We start from the raw sequence: 7,841 nt of genomic DNA on the forward strand, positions 1-7,841 counted from the left end.
AAAAAAAAAAAAAAAAAAAAAAAAAAAATCTATCTTTCTGGTGAATACAGAATTTCATTAGCTGACTCTCTCTCTCCATGTGCTAAGTTCCAGTGATGGTCATCGTTCCACATTTGTCTTCCTCTGATTCAGGTCAGCTCTCCTCCATTAATTTTTTATTAGGGTTCCCACACTTCTCTTCCCAGCCATCTTTTGGTCAAGGATCTTTCTATATTTCTTGCTATGGACAGAATGGAGGAATACTAAGTTTTCAAATCGCTGCCTATCATTACTCTGGTGACCTTGAGAAAGTTACTAATCAATTTATGATTTATCTTTTCCATCTATAAAATGAGACTACTACAAATACCTACCCCACAGGATGGTCAAGATTAAATACATTGTTGCATATGTAAGGCCTGTAAATATATGTGGTTCATAGTAAGAGCTCACTAAATGCTAGTTATTGTTATTCCTGTTGCTTATTAAGCAATGTATTCTGTTTATTTATTTATTGTTTTTTAGGTTGTTCCCCACCCGACTAGGAAATAATCTGAAGCTTATTTTCAGTTAAAAGTTATGCCAGTGTGTTTTGCTAATCAAGACAGTCTCCTCCATAAGATAAATTCTGACACTATGCTTAAAGTACAATTCTTAACCTTTTTTTGTTTATTTCTATCTCTGTGACATATTTTTGGGAGACAAGAGGAAGGGAAGGGTGGAATAAAAAGATGTTGCTGAGAGGGAGAATTCGAGATTCCAGAGCCTGATATTCTCGGCTCCAGAACCTCTCCTCAATCTTCTTCTATTTCATCTAGATTAGTTGAATCATTTAAGAATCTCCTAAATTTATTATTCCCTGTACGCATCCTTCTATTATTTTTCTTATCAGATCAGTCCCCTTTGAAAAAGTTTTGTGTTTTTTTAAGCTTCTGTGCTCTCTAAACTACCTCTTTAGTTCTCCCTGAAGTCAACATTCATTCCTTACTGTCCCAGCCTTTCTTTTTAAACCCCTGTGAAATGCTTGCATGAGAGTATCAGTGTAGAAAATGATAAATAAAGCAAGGAACTGTATGTCAAGTGTCTACTGGAGGTTAGCAACAAGAGATAGAACTGGAGTAAATTTCAGAGTCTCTGGGCCCACCTGGTACCTCAAAACCTCTTGGAATTACAAAGACATCAACAGTCCTAATTTCAGGATGACCTGATTATTAATTACTATGTAAAAACCTTGAACATGATAAATAAATAAGAGGTGAATTACAGATAGAGAGGATATTAAATTTTAATAAGACAGTAGAGAAAGGAAGTGCTAAAAGGAAGAAATAAAGACAGAATAGAGACAATATAGTTAAGACCCAAAGTGAAATTCAAAAAGAGCAAACAAACTATGAGCTTTGGCTCAGGGAAAAGAAGCCTGCATACAAAAATAACATAATTAAGGGCGGACATCAGGAAACAGTGATTTGAGTTAGTCAGCATGTGAAGTGCGGGAAAAATCATTGTGTTTTCCTCTGTAGCTTCATCTTAGAGATCTTGGACATGGATTTTTTACAATCTGTCAGTGAACAAATGGAAGGCATGTGTCCCAATACAATTTTTTAAAAAGAAGTCTTTAAGGTTCTCTAGGTATACAATCATATAATCAGCAAATAGCGACAGTTTGACTGCCCCTTTACTGATTTGGATGCCCTTTATTTCTTTCTCTTGTCTGATTGCTCTGGCTAGGACTTCCAGTACTATGTTGAAGAGAAATGGTGAGAGTGGGCATCCTTGTCTTGTTCCATTTCTCAGAGGGAACGCTTTCAACCTTTCCCCATTCAGTATTATGTTGACTGTGGGTTTGTCATAGATGGCTTTCATTACATTGAGATATGTCTCTTGTATGCTGATTTTGTTAAGAGTTTTAATCACAAAGGGATGCTGGATCTTGTTGAATGCTTTTTCTACGTCTATTGAGATGATTATGTGACTTTTGTTTTTATTTCTGTTTATGTGGTGTACCACATTTGCTGATGTGCATATGTTAAACCATCCCTGCATTCCTGCTATAAAACCCTCTTGATCATGTCCCATCAAAATGTGGGCTAAGGAGATGAATAGACAATTCTCAAAAGAATATATACAAAGGGTCAACAAACCTAACAAATGCTCAGCATCATTAATGATCAAGGAAACGCAAATCAAAACCACAATGTGATACCACCTTACTCCTGCAACAATGACTATAATAAAAAAATAAAAAATAATAGATGTTGGCATGGATATGGTGAACAAGAAACACTGTTACACTGCTGGTGGTAATATAACCTAGTACAACCACTATGGAGAAAATAATGTGGAAATTCCTTAAAGAACTAATAGTAGAACTACCATTTGATTCAACAATCCCACTACTGGGTATCTACCCTGAGGAAGAGAAGTCATTATACAAAAAAAGATACTTGCACATGCATGTTTATAGCAGTACAATTCGCAATTACAAAAATGTGGAACCAACCCAAATGCCCATTAATCAACAAGTGGATAAAGAAACTGTGATATGTATGTGCGTGTGTGTGTGTATATATATATATATATATATATATACACATATATGTATATATGAGATAGAATACTACTTAGCCATTAAAAGGATAAAGCCATAAAAAAGCCATGGCATTTGCAACAACTTGGATGAGATTGGAGAGTATTATTCTAAGTGAAGTAACCCTAGAATGGAAAAACAAACATTATATATTCTTACTCATAAGTAGGAGCTAAGATATGAAGAGGCAAAGGTGTAAGAATGACACAATGGACTTTGGAGACTCAAGGGGAAAGGATGGGAAAGGGGTGAGGGATACTACAAATTGGGTGCAGTGTATACTGCTCGGGTGATGGGTACACCAAAATCTCACAAATCACTGCTAAAGAACTGACTCATATAGTCAAACACCATCTGTTCCCCAATAACCTATGGAAATAAAACAAATTTTCTAAGGAAACAACTTTGGTAACAATGTGTCTGGCATCTCCTGAATGGGTGGTTCCATTCCACTGGAGTGAGTGGGAATTGTAGGGCAGAGGGAATCATAGCTTGTCACAACATAAAAGGGTACATTAGAGAAAAACTTCTGTAATGGTAACAGGAAAAGCATGGTGGGCACTACTGCCAGTGAAACAATCACTTAACCACTGAAAATTGTGAATAAAACATATAAAAGCATTCAAAGTCTCCAAAAATATTCCTAAGGGCATACAGTAGATAGAGGAAAAATATACTTAAGAAAATCTACTAAATCTTGTAAGAACAGTGAGCTTTGGCATTTGAGCTATGATCCACTCATGCCACTCCCTCTTTTCCCCAACTGAGTATGAGGGGAGCTATACTCCAGACATGCTTACCAAGAACATGGGGCTACGTCTTCACCAAATTTTCAGTTGAAGACTGCAGTTAAACCAGGGAGGGTAGGTCAGAGGCACATTTCATAGTATTGAGAAACAGGACTAGCTGGATTTCCTAGGCAACCTGAAAATCCCTAAGCCTAGCTGGGAAGGTGACTGCATCCACCTTTAAACAGGGGACTTGCAACTTAGCTCACACCCCACCAAAGAGAGCTCACTAAAATGCTAATTAGGCAAAAACGGGAGGTGAAGAAATAGCCAATCTATCACCTGAGAGCAAAAGGGGGAAGGTACAATGATCAGGATATAAATCCAGGCATTCCATCCAGCAACAGCTATCCACTTTGGGTCCCCTCCCTTTGCATGGGAGCTCTGTTTTCACGCTATTAAATCTTACAACTGCACACTCTTCTGGTCTGTGTTTCTTACAGCTCAAGCTGAGCTTTCACTCACCGTTCACCATTGCTGTTTGCTGCCATCACAGGCCCTCCACTGACTTCCCCCCCTCTGGATCTGGCAGGGTGTCTGCTGTGCTCCTGATCCAGTGACGTGCCCATTGACGCTCCTGATCAGGCTAAAGACTCATCATTGTTCCTGCATGGCTAAGTGCCCGGGTTCATCCTAAGCAAGCTGAACACTAGTTGCTGGGCTCCAGGGTTCTCTTCCGTGACCCACAGCTTCTAATAGAGCTATAACACTCACTGCATGGCCCAAGATTCCATTCCTTGGAATCAGTGAGGCCAAGAACCCCAGGTCAGAGAACAAGAGGATTGCCACCATCTTGGAAGCGGCCTGCCACCATCTTGGGGGCTCTGGGAGCAAGGAACCCCTGGCAATAGTCTCAGTTCCAGATTATAGATAACTCTGTTCCAGAGCTCTTTCCTGATACAGCCACCATTTTCAGGGTGAAGGCTCTGCTCTAGGTGAATCAGGTAAACAATCCTTGGCCCTGAATGTACCTGTCTGCCATGGCTTGCTTGTAGGGCAGAAGTTCCACATGAGGAGGGACAAGCACAGAAGACTAGGGTCTAAAATCTCCACTGAGATCATGGTTGCTACTCCGGGAGAAGTGGGCCACTATCTCATCCAATGACATGGATTTTCTGCCCATGGAAAGAGACAAGACTGAAGCACAAAGAACCTCACAACTGAAGCAGAATAAGGTTTCTCCTATGATGTCCACGTCTTAATACACAGAACATGCAAAGATATTACCTTACGTGGCAAAAGATACTTTTTAAATGTGATTAAATTAAGGATATTGAGATGAAAAGATTATCCTGGGTTACCTGAGTGGTTCCATTGTTATGAAAAGGGTCCTTATAAGATGGAAACCTGAGAGTCAGAGGGAGAGACACAAGTATATGTAATGATAAACACAAGAGTTGGAGTAATTTAAGGAAGGCCTCAAGCCAAGGAATGCTAATAGACTCTAGAAGCTGAAAAGCAAAGAAACTGATTCTCCAGTGGAACTCGCAGAAGGAACGTAGCCTTGCCAGCACCTTGACTTTAAACTCTTACCTAAAGACTGTAATAGAATAGATACTTGTTATTTAAGTCTCTAAGTTTGCAGTTATTTGTTACAGTGGCAATAGGACATGAGTATAACTCTCCCCAACAACACTGGCTTTATTTAAAACAGTATGGGAAAAATCATGCCCAAGGGCACTGCCAAAAACAATAGATATCTTAGTGGTGAGCAACTAAAAGGAGACTTTTACAGCAACAGGGGAATTGGTAGAGCAGTTGAAGATGACCAGAGAAAACCAGGGAAAGAGACAGCTAAAAAAAGCCTCCCTGAGGTCTGAGCAACCTCAAAGCCTCAGCACCCTTCCCCTTTAAAAGAGTCCCTATTTAATTGGATCAGATAGTGGAGCAATTTACACCCCCAGGGTATTGTTAAAACATGTGAACAGTCAACTGCTTGATAAATGCTTTCTATGAAAATCTCACATACTCATCATACTTAAAGGTGAAAGACATCATATTTTTTTCTTTAAAATCAAGAGCAAGACAAGAATGACTACTATTGCCACTACTGTTCACATTATGCAAAGGTTTCAGTCAGGGAAATTAGAAAAAATAAATAAATAGAAGTTATCTATATTTGTAATGAAGGAGTGAAAAATTTCTATATTTTCAGGAGACGTGATCTTATTAAATAGAAAATCTTAAGGAATCCACTAAAACATTATTAGAATTAATAAACAAGCTCAGCAACATGAGTGAATACAAGATCAACATGTGGAAATCAATTGCTTTTATAGTAATATAAATAAATAACCCCAAACAAATTAAAAAGATATTTATATTTACAATATTACAGAAAAGAAAAATATACTTACGGATGAGTTTAACAAAGAGTGAAAGACAAGTACATTGAATTACTGCAGCAGGCAGAATAATGCTTCCCCAAAGATAATCTCCTTATCCCTGGAAATTGTGAATATATTTTGTTTCATGGCAAAGAGGAATTAAGGTTGCTAATAAGCTGACTTTATGATAGAGAGATTATCCTATGTTATCTGATTGTTCCAATGTAATCACAAAGGTTTGTAGACGTGAAAGCAGAAGAATGAATAAGAGTCAAGGTAGAAGTGATGTAATGTGAGAAAGAAAAACTCAACCCACCTTTGCTGGATTTGAAGATGGAAAAGGGCTATAAGCCAAGGATGTTGGCAGCTTGTGGACACTGGGAAAGACAAAGAAACTGCTTTTCTTCCAGAGCTTTCAGAGAGAAACATAGCATGCTGACATCTTGATTGAGTCCTGTGACACCGAAATGGACCAATGATTAAAAAACAAACAAACAAAAATGTAAAATAACTGTAAAACATTGTGTGATTTAAGCTATTAAATGCACTAAGTATGCAGTAAAATGTTACAGCAGCAATAAAAACTGATACAACCATAAAACACAAAGGAAAGAAATTAATCAGAACTTAACATTGTTAAGATGCCAATATTCCTCAATTGATCTATAGATACAACACAAGTCCTGTAAAAATCTCAGCTAGCTACTTTCCCCCCAGAATTGACAAGCCAAGTTTTAAATTCATATTTAATGGAAAGGATCACAACTTTGCTATTCGTATTTAATAACAAAGTTGGAGGGCTCACACTTCTCAAATTTAAAACTTACTACAAAGCTATAGTAATTAAGAAAGAGTGGTACACAATAAACATTTATATCAATGTAAATGAGAATCCATAAAGAAGCCGTTACATCCATGGCCAACTGATTTTGACAAAGGTGCCAACACAATAAAATGGAGAAAGAACAGACTTTCCAACAATTTTGTTGGGACAATTGGCTATCCATGTGCAAAAAAAAAATTTAGACCCCTTCTTCATGCCATATGCAAATATTACCCAAAGGGGACCATACACCAAAAGGTAAGAGTTAAAATACAAATCTTTTCACAGGAAATACATGAGTAAATCTTCATGGCTTTGGGCTAGGCAATGGTTTCTTAGACATAACACTAAAAAAACCCATAAAACAAAACCTATGGCAAACTTCATCAAAGTTTAAAACTTTTGTGCTGCAATTAATACTATCTAGACAGTAAAAGTATAAACCTTAGAATGGGTGAATATATTTACAATCTTATATCGAATAAGAGACTGGGATTTCTATCCAGATTGTATAAAGAACTCTCACAACTCCATCATTAAAGATAAATAGCCCAATTTTAAAAAAAGTAACATGACTCAGTTGATATTTATCTAAAGAATATATATATAAATGGCCAGAATAAATACTCAACATCTTTAATTGCTAGAGAAATGCAAATCAAAACCACAATGAAATATTACTTTTTCCCACTAGTAGAGCTATAGTAGAAAAGATAGAAATAACAAATATTGGAGAGAATGAACAAAAATTGGAACTCTCATCTGCTACTAATGGGACTGTAAAATTGAGTAGTCCCTTTGAAAACAGTTTAGCAGTACCTCAAAATATTAAACATGATGTTACTCTGTGTATTAGTTTGTTCTCATGCTGCTAATAAAGACATACCCAAGACTGGGTAATTCATAAAGGAAAGAGGTTTAATTGACTCACAGTTCAGCATGGCTGGGGAGGCCTCAGGAAACTTACAATCATGGCAGAAGGGGAAGCAAACACTTCCTCACATGGTGACAGCAAGGAGAAGTGCCAAGCAAAATGGGGAAAAGTCCTTATAAAAACCATCTGATCTTGGCCGGGCGCGGTGGCTCAAGCCTGTAATCCCAGCACTTTGGGAGGCTGAGACGGGCGGATCACGAGGTCAGGAGATCAAGACCATCCTGGCTAACACGGTGAAACCCCGTCTCTATTAAAAAACACAAAAAAACTAGCCGGGCGAGGTGGCAGGCGCCTGTAGTCCCAGCTACGCGGGAGGCTGAGGCAGGAGAATGGCGTAAACCCGGGCGGAGCTTGCAGTGAGCTGAGATCCGGCCACTGTCCTCCGGCTCAGGCGACAGAGTGA

This window comes from Rhinopithecus bieti, unplaced genomic scaffold (assembly GCF_001698545.2).
Source record: "Rhinopithecus bieti isolate Rb0 unplaced genomic scaffold, ASM169854v2 scaffold_34489, whole genome shotgun sequence".
NCBI lineage: Eukaryota > Metazoa > Chordata > Mammalia > Primates > Cercopithecidae > Rhinopithecus > Rhinopithecus bieti.